At 39.8% G+C, this 20,182-nt stretch overlaps 1 protein-coding gene across 2 annotated transcripts in view; it reads right to left on the bottom strand.

Moving 5' to 3' along the window:
- ANKRD6 (ankyrin repeat domain 6) overlaps nucleotides 1-20,182 on the bottom strand; it is an 86,486-nt gene that overhangs the window by 45,558 nt on the left and 20,746 nt on the right. The gene's annotated exons all lie outside the window — the stretch shown is intronic.

The following is a 20,182-nucleotide window of genomic DNA, read 5'->3' as shown; positions in this document are numbered from 1 at the left end:
GCATCACTCAGCTGCCTGCACACACCTGGGCAAACCCAGGCTTTCCTCCTGACGTTTATACACCCACTTCCCATTATAAACAAGCTCCAACCACAGCTCTCCAGTTTGGTTCCCACTAACTGACCTCTGAAAATAAAGTTGTGCAGCTCTCACTGCTTTGTAAGGATGAGGAAAATGCAACAGAGACTTTAACTTCTTCCCAGAAGTCACATGACAAATCAATAAAATCCGGAAAGGGACAAGTTCACAACAGTGTTCATGAATGATGGAAGTCACTTGGCCTGCATGAACTTTTGAGAGCTGAAAACTGCTAAGGATAAATAATCTCTCTTGATCTCTGAAGCAGAAATCATTGCTGAAATGCCAGTTCAGTGACTTCAATTAGAAAATGCTGTTGGAAGACCTTACCATCCCTCTTTCCTACTAATTAAAATTACCACATAATTTAGCTGCTTTTGCTATCCTTTCTCCTAATACATTCAGATCAGCAGACGTGTGTCAGCACAAAAACATAAAGGCACTGGAAAACTAAGCACTAGTTATGTCTATGACTTGACCTTTTGGTACTGTTTTGCTGACTCTGTTGTCAATGACGATGTCACTGTCTTGTGAACACACCTTGGTGTTTCATTTTAATTGGAACTACCAATTGAAATATAAAGAAGCAAATAAATAAACTGTATTTAAACTACAGGTAGACTATCAACAGTCAGGTTCAAGATGATGTGCAAAAAGACACAGCCTTAAGTGAGAATCAAGAAACAGAACTTGGACAGACATCTCCAGAGCTCATCCCTTCTTACAGCTTGGATGAACTTATATGCTACTTCAGTTTAGGAATAAATGGTGTACTTTGAAAACAAGTCCCTAAAATGTCTCAGAGGTGGTACAAGTTTCATAGGTTATGTGCTCTTACAATTTCATGTACAAATTGGAAAAAGAAAAGGTTCTTTAAAAAAAAACCAAACCAACAACAACAAAAACCAAACAAAAACACCACAACAACAACAAAAAAAACCAAAAAACCCAACAAAACAAAACAAAAACAAACACAAACAAACCAGAAACATAATTAAGTCTAATTCAAGATAATTTGATTAGCTGTGTCACCTCAGCAGGTTCATCAGGAACACAGCTAGTGTGATTTCACTTGGGTATCTTAACTCTTACCTATAGTCTTTGAAAACTGCAGGCTAACAGAACAAACTCCACATCAACACAAATTATAGTCTATCTGCCAAATAGTATCTGCAGTATGAAATTAATGTAACATGCTGCTAATTCACACGTTACTTGTTAAAGACTACTCACAATCTGAAACTCAGTTCAAAGAAAAGGGTCCAAAAGGTGAAATAGATCCCTGTTCTGTATTTGTGAGGAAAATCAAGCAGCAGCAATTGGACAGAGTGGCAGAGTAGGAGGGATCCAGCAGCAATGCTGTGAGCAGTTTAGGATCCCAGGCACGCTACCCAACATCTCATATGAGACGAGAGAACAAAAGCATGGGCAGGATTTCAAGAACATCAGGGACTACAGAGAGATGGCAGCTGAGGAGGAAGTGCACACTGTCACCTTTGAGGAGGAAGAGGTCAGGAAAGGCACTGCCCAGAATGAAATGCACAAAGCTGGACTGGAAAAGTCACTGTGCCACCAACAACTACTGACAGCACATTGAGCAATAAGGGGGAGAAGAGAATTGCAGAAGGCATCTAAAAGAGCAAATGTAACTGGTGATGGTCTGGTCTTTTTTCATGATGGAAGAGGTTCAGATGCTGCTTGCAGAGGAATGAGACGTGAGGGTGGGTACTAAGAGAAAAGATCAAAAAGCAATGAAATGGTCTGAGATGGTACATGATCATCAGGGCAAGTGGAAGGGTTAGCAAAGGAGGGCAGGCAAAGAATTTCTGCCTTCGCTGAAGAATGAAAGGCTTCTAAGAAAGGAGAGTACAAGCAATGAAAAAGCTTCTTTTGCCAGTATTCTCTTCAAAACAATTGCTGAGTTCCTACACTGAGAGAGAACTGGAGGGAGAAAAAAGGGAACCTCCCAGGGACAAGCCCATGCTGTCAAAAACCTCACTGGGGCTGTAGAGTAAATGTTTATAATAAATTACTACTTCTTTATAGACTGTTGTATTTGCTTAGTGCATATGATTTAAGAAATACACAGGTATTTCCCAAAATGCACTCTAGTCCATTAAGGAGGAGGTATTTCAAATTTTGTTTTGTTGGGAATAGAAAATTTATATACTCCTCTATTTTCATCAGTCATGCAAGTCTTTGTTAATAAAGATTAACACTTTTTTCCCCCCTCCCTGCAATTTTTGATGTATGCACAAATCATTTAAAAAACCAACACTGTAACTGTGATATATAAGGGAGCCAATTTAATCGCTGGAGATCAACAGCAAAACTTTAATTATCACAGTAAGACGAGAATTCAAGTTTAAGAAAGCGTGACTCTAAAACACCAATAAAGCTGTCCTCATCTTTGAACTGCTGCTAAGAGTGTTAAGCATTTCACTTTAGATTAAATATTGCATTCATTCGATGTGCAGTGTTCCTTTTTATGCAGTATGCACACAGAAAAACACACAAAGCTGTACAAACCTGGTTTTAGCCAAACCCATTATTTTTCATGCATATTAAGTATATTTTAGCAGCATAAATATTAGTTATTATATTGTACAAGAGCAACTGTTCCTCTCTAGAACCATCAATGAAATATGTTGATATAAATCAGTTAAATGTTTGTATACTTACATTCAATTAATAAAATGCAAAGCACCTATTTCACTACCTTTGAAATACAAATATGTTGAACTCCACCATTCACCTGGTGTACCTGGCAAAGCATTTTAAGTGATGTTGGAAAATACAATGAGCTATAAAGCAAAGACTGAAAAGGCTAGACAACGTTGATACTGATGCTGTAAGTATTATTTAGGTCTTTATCTTCTAAATCCAGGGGAGACGGATTTGGTTTGTCAACAGGACAGTATCTTCAAATATCAGCTGTTCACTGAAAGCTGATATTTTTCCTCAATACTGAGACTGAATAAGGTGGGGTACATATTTTTCAAAATCCATCCATCATCATCATCATTGATCAAACCCTGTGTTGGTAAAGCCCACCTAGAGTTCTATTGAAACACATTTGCTTTATTTCCTAATGGGGAGAAATCTTTGGTCTGCCAAGCTAGAGAAACAGAAGAAGAGAAAAATTCCAGAAAAAAGGCCAGTCTTACTGAAAAAGGAGATGCAATTAAAGCCTTCCACACATTAGCCATAAAAAACAGACACAAAATTATAGCACACGCAGCAGCAATTTTTTAAACTGAATATTGGATTGATTGTACAAACCCATCCTAGTGAAGGGAGGCAAAAGAGAGCTGGCACTGTGCTTTATAATATATTTGAGGAACAGCACTCATAAAGGGTAGTGTGTAGCCATTCATACACGGTGCTCATATTTTGTTACTAACCAAGTCGCTCCGAGCTCTGGATGAAAGCAGAAACAATGTTCTCTTTTCTTTGAGACTTTTCTGCAAGCCCAGTCCAGTGGGGACATGTCTGCCTGTAGCTGCACACCCTGCAGAGCTGCACTCTGCTACCTCCCTGAGAGCTTGGGCCAAGAAAAGATGATTTGTCTGTGCAAAACTGAGTAGAAAAAATGGTAGACTCAGCTGGGCTGGGTTTAGCACAGGATATTGGATGGTGAGTGTCTGAAGAGCGTTCAATAATGTGCATTATCAGGGTATGACTGGACTTCACTATTAGTGCAAAAAAAGCTGGACTGGGCGATGTTGCAGCAGCCCTCAGTAATGTCAGTAACTTGAGAGATCAGTAAAAACCCCTCTCACACCAGGGCATGGCAGAGTCTGTGCAAAGAGCCACAGCTCATACCTGCTTTCATGTGGCCACATCCAGAGGGGGGAGATAGTAATTGGGCCTCTTTGTTCATTCAGTTCTTAATCTCTCTGTTGAGACTGACAACAGGGGAGACCATTAGTGTCAGCTCTGCTGGGACTTTCTGTTATTAAGGCTACTTAAGCTTTTCCAAGTAAATTGCATGTGTCAAACTAACAGCACACGGAGATGGGCAAAAAAGCCATTACACAACTGCTCTCCCTTTCTATTGATCCACCCAGGTGCAAGGGGGAAGGGAAAGACAAAACCCTGGAGACTTCAGCCAATTCCCTGCAAGTCCCTGCTCCTCCCACTCATTATTTTACACTATTTACAGGCAATACATTAGTCATTCCCTCCATTTCTGCCTCTTAACAGGAACCCACAAGTCCCTCACAAAGCTTTGCAACAGTCACCATTCTGGATACACTTTGCTGGATAACTTAAATATTGAAAAAGTTTTGATTTAGATTAGTTAAATTTCCTCCTACCACGGATGGAGAAAGGCAAGCAACTGTAATGCAGGCACAGAAGTGCCCCAGCTGCTTTCTGGCCCCTTCCTCTGACCACAAAGGGACATCACCTCTAATTTTCACACACCTCTACTTAGACTGTGCAAACCCCATGTGCAACAACAGCCTGGCCATCCTTTAGAGAAAATATTTTGCTACGTCAAGGCCTCCATCTTCTTAGAGAAAGAGCTAAAAATTGTTTCTAGACTGTCTTCTGAACTGTTATTATAGCCCTCAGCTCCCATCTGAGGCTACAGGATTCCCAGAACCTTTTAACCATCATTCATTTTGCTGTCTTTAATGCAACAAAGCTACTCCTGGTGCCACCTCCACCATTTCTAACCTTACATGTGCAAAACCTTAAGTAGAAAATAAGTATGATCCTTGACCTTATTATATCACAGGGAATTTGCTGTTAACTTTGATTATTTCACTCCAACTCCTGATACACAGAGAGCAACAAGGCTTGTTATTGTTCATATTTACAAGCAGCTTTAAACTTCTAAGCTACTTTTTTGGATCTTGGAATATTTAGTCCGTGGATCTCGATCTACAACACAGCATGCTGAATAATTCTTTCTGCTGGGTGTAATGTTTGTTATTGAAATCCATGTAGACTCTTTGAGACAAACAGGGATTTCCACCCTGCAATACAACTCCAAAATATGAATTGTAAAAGTAACAGTTCTTAATTCAAGTATAGGTTCAACTGAATGATGGCATTTCTCCATTATATCTGACTTCCCTCTCTTTTGCTGGTTTCTTTACTGCTTTTCAGAAGAAAATCAAATGAGAAAGAGAAGAAAGAGTAGAGGGGAAGTTTAAGCAGATAGAACTTACTCCAGTTAACGTTAGGGACGCCAAAGGAAGAACAATTCAGCTACCTGCAAAGACACTGTAGGGCACACACATTAAAACCAGACACTGTGACAGGCTGCAAGGCACAGGCACCAGGGAATTGTTATGGTTCATCCAGGAAAACAAACCTTTATATTTATGAACTTAGTGGCTGCTTATATGTTCTCTGCTTAGAAGAGCACAAGTAGCTGCATCACTGTTTCATTAAGCACCCTGACATTTTAGCTGGATATTTCATAGAGATTTATGCCCCTCCATCCAAAGGGGGCAAAAAGAGAGGCAAAGATGAACAAAGGGCTCTGGAGCACAACAACCGTGGGAACAAAGTGCCCTCCACATAAAAACAGAAGAGCTCTTTAGATAACAGAGTGGACAGCCTATGAAATGTCACTTAAGTTTTCTTTAAAGATGGGAATTTTAGGATCACCATGTGTAGGAATTAATTCAAACAAATGCACAGGCTGTTAGATTTTTCCTCTAGAAGAATCTGCTGGCCACACCGCCCTACCTCTCCCCCACACCACCTTCAGGAAAGACAAGGAACTGGGGATAAATATCCACAGGTAGCCCAGACCCATTCTCTTCAAGGACTGCAGAGCATGCTTATGGAGAAAGAAACAGAAGGCAGTCCACACTAGGCACTTGATTTGGAGATTCTCAACATCCCTTTGGACGAAAAATGTCTCTTTCCATTCCCTGAAACAGAGTCCCAGGCAGACAGATTGGTTTAAGAGTCAAATGTCCAAACTGGGATAGCCTGATGTCTCAATTAACACTTGAAACATTTGACAAAATGACCTGTTCACTTTCTCATATTCTTTCCAAATCATCATGTTTAAAATATATTAGCAAATACAGGAACTAATTTTCCTCATCTAATTTAAACTAAAAAGCATAATTTTTGTGTATGTTTGTGAGGGCACTAGATTAGTCCCATTTCAGGTTTGGATATTGGAATCCCAAATATGGGATTCAGCCTCGGTGGTGGTTCCCACTGTACTGCCACTCCTGACCCTTTCCAGTCTTTCCATAAGAATCCAACTCTGAGCAGATGCACAGACACATCTGGACAGGCAAGGCAAGTCTGTTAGAAGGCACACCCGCTGTGCATACCTGCTCAGCACACTGCCTGCTTCCCATCTGTGGCACAAAAAAAAAGGGCAAAAGGTTCAAAATCAGCTAACACAACTGCATAGCTACAACCTGGATATCTGAAAAAAAAAAAATCCTAAAACTATCCCAAATAATTCCTGCTTTATTTGTGCTCTTAAGAGTAAGCTCCAATAGAAACGGCAGAAGGAAAGAAAAAAAAAAAGTCAGGAGTTGAAAGGAAAACATTCAAAAGAAAATAATATATGAAATTTAAAGTATTTTTGTAGGGTTTTTTTTAGTTTTTATACACACCAATTATTTTCAAAGTCTTTTATACACACCAATTATTTTCAAGGTCTTATTAATGATGTACACTCTGAATATATATTTCTATAATACAGTCAACAACCATTATTTTTGTAAAGTCATTTGTGCACATGAAATAAAACCAGGAAACCCATACCATCATTTGATGTAAAGGTCTTCAACCACAACATTTGTCAAAGGTTTTACTCTAAAACTCTCAGTAAATGTTTAAAGAAGCTTAAGGGAAATGCTGGCTGATTCCTGTTCCCTGCTCATCTGCACAGGAGGGCAATTTCCCTTTCACACACAGACAAGGATGAAGCCTCTGCTGACTTAGGTGGTGTAATAGAAAATAACAGACAAATGTTTTTGCAGAATGAAAGAGAAAGAAAAAAACCAAGTGTCTCTGCAGTTTTGTCAGACTTTTTGATTTCTGATCAAAATGAAAACAAGTGCAATGATTTTAGATGCCTACCAAAGCAGCACAAACTACACGGATTGAAGAAGCCAGAGATATACTCTAGTCCTCTCTCATCTACTCAGGATTGCTGTATGGCATGTAGTAATGAAGAAATTTGATTCTTTATTCGGCTGTAACATAAAACAATGCTTATGATAAAAAACAATAAACACAATTTCCTTGACAAAAGAGAACCATATGGAATTTCTGAAACTGACTCCATAAACAAAAACCAGTGATTTAACAGCAAAGCAATTTAAATGTCCATATATTTTTCACAAATTAAGTTAAAAAAGATTTGATTGGTCATCTTGTTTGTAACAAAAACAAGAAGTAAAATTCTGCCTGAAAGTATTAAAGAAGAGAAGTATTAAAGAGAGGGAGAAGTGCAGCAGCCAACAGCTACCCAGGCTGCCACCAGCTGCAGTCCATGGCAGAGGAACTGGATGTGACCAAAGCAAAGCAGCACACTTGTAAACCCTCCCCAGCCATTGAGCAATTAATTCTGAACATCTAATCCCTACCAGCAGCTAAATGGGCACATGGCTGGGCTGATGTTTTGCCATTTCAACCCAGGAATAAAGCCTCCCACAAGTGCAACAGAAAAAAAACCATTTCACTCAGCTTCACACTTTCTGAAAATGACCCAACATGCCCTGAGATTTTAGGTCCAAAAAGATTCCTTAAGAAGTTTTTTTTTTGAGCAGCAGATTTAACTGGCATGTAAGTGAGGCATTGGGAGGAACCGATTTAATTTTTAGAACTAATTTTACATGTAATTTTAAAAATGTGAAAGCTTAGCATGTCTAGTAATAAAGACACAATCACTTGCAACAAAATATAAACTTTACAGTAAAAATTGACAGTTCTACTTTGTAACCAAAAAGTACTATATTTTCACAGATATCTATTCAGGACCAAGAAAAGTATTAGAAAACAGTGAATTGTTTGGTGTGTTTTTTATACAATATGACTGCTACTTCTCAATATTGTGCACAGCTGTTTTTAGAGGGAACGATACTTCAATTAAAATGATGAAAAATAGTGTGTTTAAAATAGTTCTATTAATTATTCTGAACCACGTTAAAGATGGTTGCAAAAAAAACCCCACATATAATATTTTTCTTTCTGATAATTCACTGATTGTTTTGAAGTTTGGTGCACTTAGAAGGTTTTGGGTTTTTTTTATTTTTATCTCTAAGTACCCACTGCATGTCGAAGTATACTTTGAAGAAATCCAGTACCAGCTCCACTTTGCTACACAATCTTAAAAACAACATGATTAGCTAATAAGGTTTTGAAATATTTCATATAGGACATACCAAGTAACTTTTGAGACAGTCAACAAATAAATTCATATTAATGGAGCACACATATACTTGAAACACCTGATACGAAACAGTTAAAAAAACCCCCATCATTAAAGGGCATTTCCAAATCAATTCAAAGACCTTCAAAAGGATAAAGATCAAAAGAGGAGTAGAAAGCATTTCTCAAATGAAGCTGCACATTGCACAGCAAACACCTGCACCACCTGCAAGCTCCAAAGGCAAGGTCCAATCAAGACAGAAGAAAGCAAAGATCACAGTACCGGTGTCATGCCTGCTACTAATCACCTACTACAGAGCAAAACAGTCAGGCAAAACCACCCTCTCAGGAGGAAAAAAAACAGCAGGGGAAAAAAAAAATTTAAAAAAAAATAATATATATATATGTGTGTGTGCACATACGCCTCTGCATCTATCTCTGCATGATAGCTCTCTCATTAGACACTTTTATCCAAGCACACAAGATGCTCTAATTACTACCTGCCAAGGTTTATGAGTGAATTAGAGAGACTTCACTTCCTTGCCTTCCCTCAGAGCTGACGGTTCATCAGGAACACCTCGTGGAGAATGGGCTCCCCTGACGCTGTGGGGTCCTGAGAGCAGTGCCTCCCGTTCCTGAAAGGTCTCTTCTTAGCACCTGGGGTGTCTCATGTCTTCCTAGCTTCCACTTCATTTCCAAAGAGGCCCACAATGCATTATTCCTCACCCAGCAGAGGGAAGCAGGAGAAGGAACCCTCTGTGCGGGATCATTCCAGATTATATTCAGCCCAGTCTGATCTTATGCTCTGTAATTTGGGCAACAAATTACTGGCTCCACTGAGGGTGGGGAAGAAGAGCACATGCCCCAGTGTGCCTGATCCTACTCTGAGTAAACCAACTAATCCCCTTCTGAACTACTTGAGTCCTCCAAAGCAATTATTTCAGAAGACAGACAAGATCAGTCAGTCTGCCTTATCAATATTCAGACATTTCCATAAGGCTCTTGGATAAACTGTCAGCTATTTACTTCGTGCCCTCACTGATAACCACATGCACAGAGTTGCCTCTCAGGATGTGCAGGGCTGTGCACAGCTTTGGACGTTTCCAGCAGAAAGATACAACAGTCCTGGCTGCATCAGGTGGTCAGCACACAGCAACGGGACTCAGTGCAGAGACAGAGAGAAGGAGAGTTACAGGGAAGCAAAAATAAAGAGCATTAGAGGCTCCTGATAAATCTACAGCATCATAAAAGCTGCAGAGACAAGAGACATATGCTGCTCTGCCTGTCAAAACCTCCCGTAGGGCTACACTAAATAGGCAGACAAGAGACGTGGTTATAGCTGCCATTCATCAAGGCTCAGCATCACCAACGCAGAGAACAGGAGAGTAAAGACAAAGTTCAGACGTCAACTTAAATTCTGGTTTCAAACTTCAGTCCTTCTGTGTAACATAATATCATAAGAAAAGGGAGCAAACAGTTCATCTGCCAAAAGCTTGTCTAATTACCGCGAGTTTGTTTGCTCCACATTTCTTGAATTCCTTTCTCTTTGCCAGACAATTGACTAAGAAATACTCCTTTCCTCAAAAAAGCACCGAAGCAGAATAAATAGAACAACTAATATAAAGTGGCAGCTGTAAATTATTCTATGTAGTAGGCAGCCTGGAAGGCTTTGTTCATCCCTACAGCTTTGTCGGCTACAAACCAGAGGAAACAAAAACAACCCCAAATACTCATGCACTGTTCATTAAACAGCAGCACTAATACTTAATCTCCCCAGATGCTGGGATGAAACAAGCAGCCCAGTCTCAGTGCACTCAAGTGGTGTTGTGCCAAACAAGAGCTCTTACAGCGTTGGCACAATTGTCTGAAAAATAAGCAGCCACACACGCCCGCGTGCACAAGCCAGCCAGCGAGCAAGGGCTTCCATTGCTGCCTCAGTTCCTTCAAAGGCTCTCCCACTTTTTAAACCGGTATCATTTGAGCCTGTACAAACAGATTACAGTGCAAATTTATGTTCTGTTTTTCCAAACTGACCCCTGTGCCCCCAATTTATAATCATGCACTCTGAATGAAGAATTCTGAGCGATTATGCCTATTTTTGTTATATTTATTTTCCCATTCTTGTCAATTTAAAAGAAGCTGAACCTAAGTAAAAGGATGGAGTTTGCAGGGTGAAACACCCTAATTTATCACCTCTTTGGTAAGGAGAAGAAACCCACAGCTGTTCTGTAACAGCTAGTACAGTGCTAGGTTATGAAGTGCTTTATTCCTCAAACATATCTCAAACATGTTATTACATCTTAATCACTCTGCAACGATAGAAAATGTTTATCAAAACCTCTGATGAGCAGTTTTATAGCTATTCCTTTAGCACTGATCCAGGAATGAAAACATAAAGGGCTGACTCTAAATGTTTAGTACATTCAGGTGATGATATTTGCCTCAGAGATACATTACCCAACATAAAAATCTGTAGTTTTATTCAGCATAAATAGAACAATATGTTCATTTGAAGCATTCAGATCTAAGCTCCTGGGCTCTTCAGGGGAAAAGACAAAGTCAGGAAAAGCAATTTGGGTTTTTTAAAGCTCTCTCTTGATTTATGGTATTGTATGGAGAAAAAAATCTTTGTATATAACTGTTCATATTACATACTGCAGTACTCAAATATCATGGGGAAAAGCAATCAAAATAAACCAGTCTTCTCCTTCCCTGCCATTTAAATGTATTTCATTCAGGAAAGTAACCTCCAGCAGATTACCTGCAGCAGCAGGATCAGTAAGAGTGTGTCACAGCTCATTTGCCAGAGCTGCAAGAATGAAACTCCTTCTGTGCTGGAGACATACCTCCATAAATAAAGTGAACAGCTGCTTGTGGAAACACCCTCTCTATGAGGTCTTAGTTTTGGGTTCTTGATTTGTAGCACCACTACCAAAGAAAGTTGACAGTTTCAGGTACCCGTGTAACAATGCATTAAAAAAATTAATACTGAAACTGAGTTATTAACCAGGTCAATTTATATAGCAGTAGAATAAGCCTCTCAGGGAGATACTGGGATAATAAAAACTTTACTATGCTGAAACCTTAAAAACCAGAAGTAAAACCAACTGAAAGATAAAGGAAGGCATGTTCTGGCCACTGCCACCTTATGGTTTGGAGTGGAGCCAGTACATTTTGAAGGCAGAACCTCCACAGCAGCGGACAGACAAGCATCTTCCATTGAGAAAGCACTCACAAAGCACCTGTCCAAGTACATTTGCCTCATTCATGTTCATTTCACCTGAACTCATCTTGAACCACAGTGGCTGGAGGCTTTCTTTTTGATCCTTACTTCTGTCAGAAACTTGAATGATAGAACTACAAGACCACCAGGGTTGAGCATGGAGACGAACAAGGTGAGCAAAGCGAAACTTTCCTTACAGTTTGAGATAGATAGATAGATAGATAGATAGATAGATAGATAGATAGATAGATTTGGCACATTTTTATATATATATATATATATATATATATATATATATATATATATATATTTATTTATTTATTTATTTATTTATTTATTTATGGTTTTATTCTCATTACTTTCTACACTCTGCATTATGGTTTATAGATGCCTAAGGTGATTTTTCCCTTCTCCTTCTATTCTGTAACACCATCCATCATGTTGAACCTGGTAACCCTGCTCTGGGCACCTCTGGCATGTATCCTTACAGGTAGGCTCTAACCAATTCCAAACCCTGCAGCCTCAAGCTCCAGGGGTAAAGCAAGCCCTGGCCACACTGGTCTCACCACCAACACTGCACATAACCATCCTGCCATTTCAGAAGAAAGCTTCTGCTCCCCATCAAGCCCCCTCCAGTAACAGCTGGACCTCCCACCTCACTCACATCAGCATTCTCTGCACACTGCCCTGGCACAGGATAAGCATGAGTCAAAGAGAGCTTGTTTTTGGTTTGGCTTTGCACCACAGATCTTGTGCTCGTGCTCCCAGCCAGGCTGAAGGGAACTGCAGCAAGCCCCAAATACCCACCTGGCATGACCTGCAGCTGCTCAGCTGGGAGACAGCAGGAAGGGGACAGCAGAAAAGCACTTGTGGAACTCTAACCCCAGGTGAACTGATGAACATGTTCACCTTGTGTCTGGAAGGACTGCATCACTAAAAAGCGGAGAAAACCTTGGAGATAAGGGCTAAAAGGGTTACAGCAAACTATCAACATACCCATTTCTATCTCCGTAAATTGTGCAATTCCTTAGGGGAAGGATTATGTCCCCAGAGCACCATGCTGTGGCTAAAACACACTCCCACACCCCTTCCTGGGTAATCCCCAGCAAATAAATCCTCTCCCATCCAAGGGTGCTGTCAAGTGCTAACGGGAACAGTAGCTTGCAGGAGCAAAACTATTTCCAACTTTCAAAGGCAAAACCCCCCTCAATTTGAGGCCACCACATCCCTTCACTGAAACATAAACACAAAACAAAATTACCTATGAACAGCAACTGTGTTTAGTTCTCCTACTTGTGTGTGCACGTACATGCATGTGCATCTATCTATCTATCTATCTATCTATCTATCTATCTATCTATATTTTGCACTGCCATCTGTCAGAGGCTTCTACCAGCAGCTGCAGGAGACAAATGCACCCCTGCCTAATCCCCTCCCCAAGTGGGAAAACAGCTCATTTTACTAGCTGAATTCATGCTATATATTTTCTGTATTTATATGTATAATTAGACTTTCTTTTCTCTGTGTCATGAATGAATTGGGGAAGAGTCACTGATTTCTAATGAGGAAGAGCAGAAAGGCAGGGTGACAATAAAAGGACCCTGCATTAATCAAATGTTCACCCCAGACAGAAATCCCAAGGCCTTAATCTCTGTCTGGGAGAAGTGTTGCTTAAAGCTTTCACTCACAGAGAAAAGGAGAGATGTCATATGGCAGGTGCTACACTTGCTGCAGCAGTGTAAAACCTCATTATTCCACATTTCTGGTGAACATTAAAAGAGAAAGAAGGAAAAAAAGAAAGGAAACAATACAAGCAGCAGCCTCAATGCAGAGGGAAGTGGGAAGGAATGGGGTTCCTTGCTAAATTCTCACATTATTACACATTAACAAATTTAAACAGACTAAACAACACGTATGGGCCAACACGTATGTCGCTCATCTGTAAGCAACTCAGATGAGGCCACATTTTGTTCTGGCACTGGTTCCCTCATGGCTGGTGTTTCCTATGCAGGACAGAGCCAGAGCATCAGAAAACATGAGTCTGCACAGCTCCATGGCACAGCTCTGCCTCCACATCCCTTCAGCTGGGAGCTTGCTTTTGTCTCTTCCCTAGAGGATGTTCCTGCCTCTTGGCTGAAGAAGCACAGGCTTCTTCTGTGCCCATCCAAATGCACTGCTAGTGCAAAACATTTCCCTGATCATGGATTCTGGAAGAGCCTTTGAAAACCTCCCTCCCTCATCTACTTTCCAACTTTTTTCAAACCCAAGGAGAAAATGTCTTGCCTTTCTTGCCTGAGCTTCTTAATGTCCCTCTGTAACAGAATCACTTAAGTGAAGTGTTTTGGCATAAAAATTGTGTGGAAGACTCTTAAAAATTACCTGCCAAAGAAAACATATCCTCTGTCCCTGCAATATTAAATTACACATTTAGTTGAGGAGAAGGAAAGCTCCTGTTTATTACTTGTATTAGAAATCCATGTCTTTCCTCTCCTGGGATGCCACATGAATGACCGGAAAGGTGATGCCAGAGTAAGCATCACAGCAAAAGTGCCAAAGGAAAGAAAAAATCCTTTCTGTTACTTTGTTTTGTTTTGGATTGTGTTCAGGAAGATGCATCCCTTCAGTACAAGTGCCAAAGCATTTCCTGCATCATGCCAGCCTGCAGCCTAGAGCTGGATATTGCCCATCCTGACCATGCTGGCTCTCCATGGAGACCTCCAGCACATTCAGAGAAGACATTGAAACACTGCTATAATGAAAACTAAAGCAACCAAGGGAAACAACAGAACCTTTCAGACTTGCTTCTGATTTCTTCTTTCATTCACAGATTAACTACAAGCAAATAAAGTACTGGGTTGGATTCCTAGACCTGGTGAGGTGTTTGTAGAGCTTAATCTGCCCAATCATCAGTTTCATAAAACACACAAGAAACACTGACACTCACATCTCATGGTCTAATCTCTAAAATTTACACAAATTTACAGCTCTTCAGCTCAAAGCACCATGACTTCAGTATGTCCACCCAGCTCTACCAAACGTATCCTGCACCTTATATTTCTCTCCTATTGTTTTATCAAAGTCTGTCATCCTTCTTTCATCACTCTTCCTTAAAAGCAGCCTACTGTTTTCATTTAAAATATAAACAATGCTGCCTAACCATTTTAGATAAACCTTTTATCAGTCATGTCCATATCCCCAAAATAATGTTACAGTCATTCAATTCTCACACAATATATAAGAAGTTGGCTTAACTCTCTAGGCCAGACACCCTTTCCAAAGCCATGCCACAGTTTAGAATAAAAGAACACTGGAACTACAGCAGTCATAGGGTAACATCAGGAAAAATTACCAGAAAGTTCTGATGAAGATATAAGCATTTATTATTTAAATATCCAGCAACAATTACAGTGTAGTAAAAGAACTGTTTTAACTTCAGAAACTAACACAAACAATTTAGGAAATCAAGCTTAGGTCATTGTTATCCAACCCCATCTTATCCAGAAAAAGGATGATGTAGATATTGAAGGATCATATGGAATCAAGGGAAAGACAGTTTTGCTTCCTTCTGTTCCCTAGCCATACACTTCTGGCCACTGTGTGAGGCAAGGAGGAGGAGCTTTTTGGTCCAGCTAAGCCAATATAGCTGCTCATTTTCCTGCCTTGTCTTGTTAGACCAAAGAAAGCCCATGAGAGAAAGTAAGGGGGAGGTCAGGACATTCTGGAAAATATTATCAATTAAAGTGTCCAACTAATGTCCCTACACCTGTTTAGGTTCATATTTATAAACTTGCTGAGAAGAGAGAAAATTGACAAATTCTACAAAGGAAGGTCAAGATTGTCATTGAAAAGGTGAAAAGAAGAAAAACTAAAAGAATTACAAACTGCCACCCTGCCCTTACCACCCAGATATAAATGGTTAAGCAGCCACAAGTAGAATACAAGAATGAAAGTAAGATAAAAAACCTCTAAAAGCACAAAAATCATTAAAAATTATGCCTGATGTAATATTCATATGACCTCTCTTTGACAGGGTAACCTCTCAGTAGGCAAAAAGAAAAGCAGTGTATGCATCTCGAATTGAGTAAGCCTTTTGACACTCACACATGAAACTAAGGAAATACAACCTATGGATGCAAGCTAGGTGCCCAAGTGGTTTAGAAAATCAATAGCTCAGTATTAGCTCTGAAAGTTTCTTTATCAAACTGTCCTGAAATTTCTGATAGGCTCCCATATATGTATATGCTGGGTCTAGTTTTGTTCAACAGTTTGGGATCAAGAAAACAGACGTGACCCTTGTGAAAGCTCTCTCTAGCATCAGAGTGGGTAAAGTTTCAAGTTCTTTAGAGAGAGGTCACTTTTCAAAGTCATTTCAAATTGCAAAAAGGGTCTGGAACAAGGAGGATGCAATCAATAAAGTACAAAGTTCCACATTTACATTGGAATAATCAACTCTAAAAATGCAAAAATAGGAATGAACTGACTCAGCAGGAATACCAGAGGAAACCACTTGTTAGACACAGTGAACCAAAACCTAAATGGAAATAAAGAATACAGTGCTGAAGGACAAAACACCTCTCAGGCTAGAAATGTTAGTAGTGGCTAGAGAACTGTTGGTTCTAGTAGGCAAAGGAAGAAAAATGCACAGGCTCTTTTATGTGAATAAGATATGCCTTGAGTGTGACTTAGATTGTGATTTAAAACCAACTTTATTAAACTGACAGAAAAAATAATGTGATGATGTTGTAAAGCAGCCTGTCTTTAATTAATTTAGCATAGCTTGATAAAGAAATCTTAGGCTACTTATCAAAGTTACTCACGTTCCTCCAGATCTCTTCACCTCAAAAATGGGACTAAGTGAAGTATGAGCACTGATAATGTATATTTTTCACTTAATTCACTTTGAATGTGACCACTAGACATACTAAATTACAGTAAAACTCACTAGTGGATTTTCTGAGAGAATCAACTTCTACATCATCCCATTTTTGCTAAACAAATTGCTTTAAAAATGTACATGAAAGCTGAGCACTTGCAGCTGTTAATGGGAAACTGAGTGAAATGAAAGAGTCCCAGTGCTGAACCTCTCCAGTGTTAACGCCAAACCAGCACAGGTCTTGCCACTTTCTACAGAGCTAAACAGCTTTTCTATTTTAGAAATAAATTTTAACCGCCTTTATGTGGGAAAATTTATTTTAGTGTGCCTTTTATTTCACAACTAGAAGCATTCTGCATACAGGATCATTGTATTTATCACTATTAAAATCTCAAAAAAAACCCCTCCTTTAGCAAGCTGCCAACTGCCATTCTTCTTACAGTGGAATAAGGTGCTCTTGCACTTTGACTATTAAAGCAAAATGTGCATTTCCCATGTAACATAATCCTCTACTGACTACACCACATCACTTGTCCAGTACAGTTAGAGACACCAGGGCATTTTCAACAAACCGTCAAAAATATTTTCTCTACTTTAGGAAACATTCAGTCTCTAAATATAATGGTGTCCACAATTACATAAATCAGAAATAATCCTGAAGACCCTATTCTCCACAGACAACAGCAGTTATACATTCTGAAGTCTTTCTTAATAAACAGCATGTCCATATCCCACCACATTATTTCTGAGCATATTTATGATCCCAGAAGCAGCAGTGTCCTGCCTAGGTTACAAGCATGATAGAAAGCACTAAGGAGAGCCAGATGAACACATACACACACCAAAGCAGCTCCAGAGTGGCCAGGCCAGAAGCAACCTGGACTATTTGAGAAGATTCAAATTAGGAGAGCAATTTGATGAGAAAGATTAAAAGGTCAGACGGACAAAACAGCAAGTAGACACAGAGGTAGCACGGTCCAGTGATGTGACCAGAATATGTATATTCTGTATTCCAGTCCCAGGTCTGACAGAGCCTTTCTCTGTGCTGTTGGGAGAATCATTCATTTTCCTACACTTGTGATTTACAAGCTTTAGAGACACTGATTCCAGATTTACTGAGACGTACAGTGGTACTGCAAGAATGAACTACCATCTACACCCAGCTAAATTTCTTAGAAGGAACATAAACAATGACAGTAGAGAGTAGGGGAAAATGATGTAAGGGAGGAGAAGGAAAAAACAAAGGAATGCAAAAATAAACAAACAACCCCCTAAAAAACAAACAAAAAAACCCCTGAAACAAGGAGTTTACAATAGAAGTTTGAAACTGACTCTTTAATTCAAGATTAAAAGAAATCATCGGTGTTTCTGAAATGCATGTTTCCGTTAAGCCATGTTATGGCAAAAACTCCACAGCGCAGCACCAAGCAAGCCAGCCTCTTCATACAGTCTATACAGATAAATATGTACAAACAAGGGGTGTGTTTACACACAAGGAATATTCTCCATAATCCTTGTACTGGCCAATCACAATGAATCAGGGCACATGTGTTAGGAAAACAGTGCATTAAAAAAGAAAAAAAAAAAAACAACTGATTTGCTTTCTGAATACTTTTTTAGGGTACATTATAAAATTGTCCATGTGGCAAATATTTCTGCTGGCCAAAAGGTACCTCCGATTTCCCCAAGCTTCAGCCACTTATTTTCAGGAAGAAAGGAACACTGTGTGAGTGTCCTGAAAACTGGCTTTGTTGGCTCAGTCTTCTACTTAGAATGGAGCAGAGGTTCATAGGCAATGTAATTTCAGAAATTACTAATGCTACTCAAACAACCATATGCCTCTATTTTTACACTGCCCTCCATTCTTCTGCCAGATGCTTCTCTTCTTTCATTTCATCTGCTTAATGAAGCTCAGCTATTTAGGCCCCAGTGCTTTGATTTTAGAAAATTACGTAAGATACTTTATAAAAATACATTATCATTATTATTAAGAAGATGACTGAGTGCCTAATTTTTTTTTTTTTCAAAAAAGGTATCCTTTAGTTTAGCTGTTCAAAAAGGTACTTGGTGGTGCCAATATCCCACCTTGCAGAGGGTGAAACCAGAGACAAATCTCCAGTCAGAATTACAATAAGCACAGGATACTTAGAGTAAATGTGGTCATACTCATGAAAGTGTACATGACATTTTGTCCCCATTTGGGTAGTAGGGTATTTTTTGCACTGATAAAGAAATGACAAAGCAATATGGAATATCTAACAGTCTGCAGGTCTGGATGTTTATCTAGGCTCTCATGGTATAGGATTCCAGTCCTGTGGATGGTTTGATTATCCCAGGATCCCTCTGAATCTAGCACATCTCAGTCTGCTATTTTGCCCATCCCTAAAGAATTAGTATTGTAACACCCCCTGAAACCTCTCAATTTATCTTTATGCCCCCATCATACTCAATGAATTCAAATTGCTAACTTGCATGACCTTAGAATACAGGCTGCTATGTGATTAATTTTTAATTTGCCTTAATCGAAACAGTGAGAAAGGAAGATAAAAGTTAAAAAGCAATATTCAAACTCACATTTATTACTACTCTCAAGGGTGCAATTCATCTACCCTGAGAAAGCCAAAGAAGGGTGGAAGGTCTCATTTGGATGCTTTCTGGCACAGCGAGGACCACTGTGACAAGAGCAGAGCATAGCAGTCACGAGGAGTTGCGCTGTCTGGGTAGGGGAGTTCCAGAGCAGATGCAACCTCCACAAGGAATCCTCCCGACCCACCATCTGAGTTATAGAGTGGTACTACCCCTTCTGAATAGAACTGAAGGGACAAGGCTGCAAGTATCTCACAGCTGTAGGTGTTCAGAACAGCACCAAAAGCTGCTGTTACCCCCACAGCAAAAAAGGAGTTCTAAAACTGGAGTACAGCTCTCACTGCATCCACAAAAGCAGCTGCACTGCTTGGGAACACAAAGCATCTCAGGTGTCCTTTAATGCACTGGGCAGTTCCCAAACTGCCCAGGGGATGTGCTCAGAAGGTGAGAAAGGCACCAAGGGTCAGTAAATGACATCAGTTAGAGTTTCAGAGTTACATTTTTCTGTTAGGCAGAGGGGTTGCACTTCCACAGTGCCCTGTTATGTACTGTGATACAGGGCAAAAGAGTATTTTCCTTTACTGATGAGATGAGCTTATTTCATAACACAGCTGGTTTTACCGACAAGTGAGATTCTAAAGACAAGTTAAGCTTCTTGCATACAAAACCACCAGTAAGAGGAAAGAGGTCAGGTCCCCACCTGTGTCAGGAAGGAAAACATTAACACAGCTTTGGAGCAGTCGATTCAGTGTTAGCTTGTCTGCTTTATTTTTAATGAACCGTGAACAAGCCAGCAACTTTGACTAACAGTTAATACCTTGACCCAGCACATATATAAAACCAGACATAGCCCCAGAGAACAGGTTTACTCCCAGGGTGAATCTAACCAGGAGAAAAAAGTGTTAAATATTGGTTTGGCTTGATCTAATTCAGCCATAGCACAAACTGGGGCCAAATACACTGCAGGAACGCTCCTTGTGCAAACACGGCATGAGGGGCAGCTGGCAAGTATTACACAGGCCAGGAAAAAGGAACCGATTAATGCAGGGCTGCAGGAG

Source organism: Fringilla coelebs, assembly GCF_963513975.1.
Source record: "Fringilla coelebs genome assembly, chromosome: 3".
Classification (NCBI taxonomy): Eukaryota; Metazoa; Chordata; class Aves; order Passeriformes; family Fringillidae; genus Fringilla; species Fringilla coelebs.
Note: the sequence above shows the minus strand (reverse complement) of the source record. Positions and strands in the feature narration are given on the sequence as shown.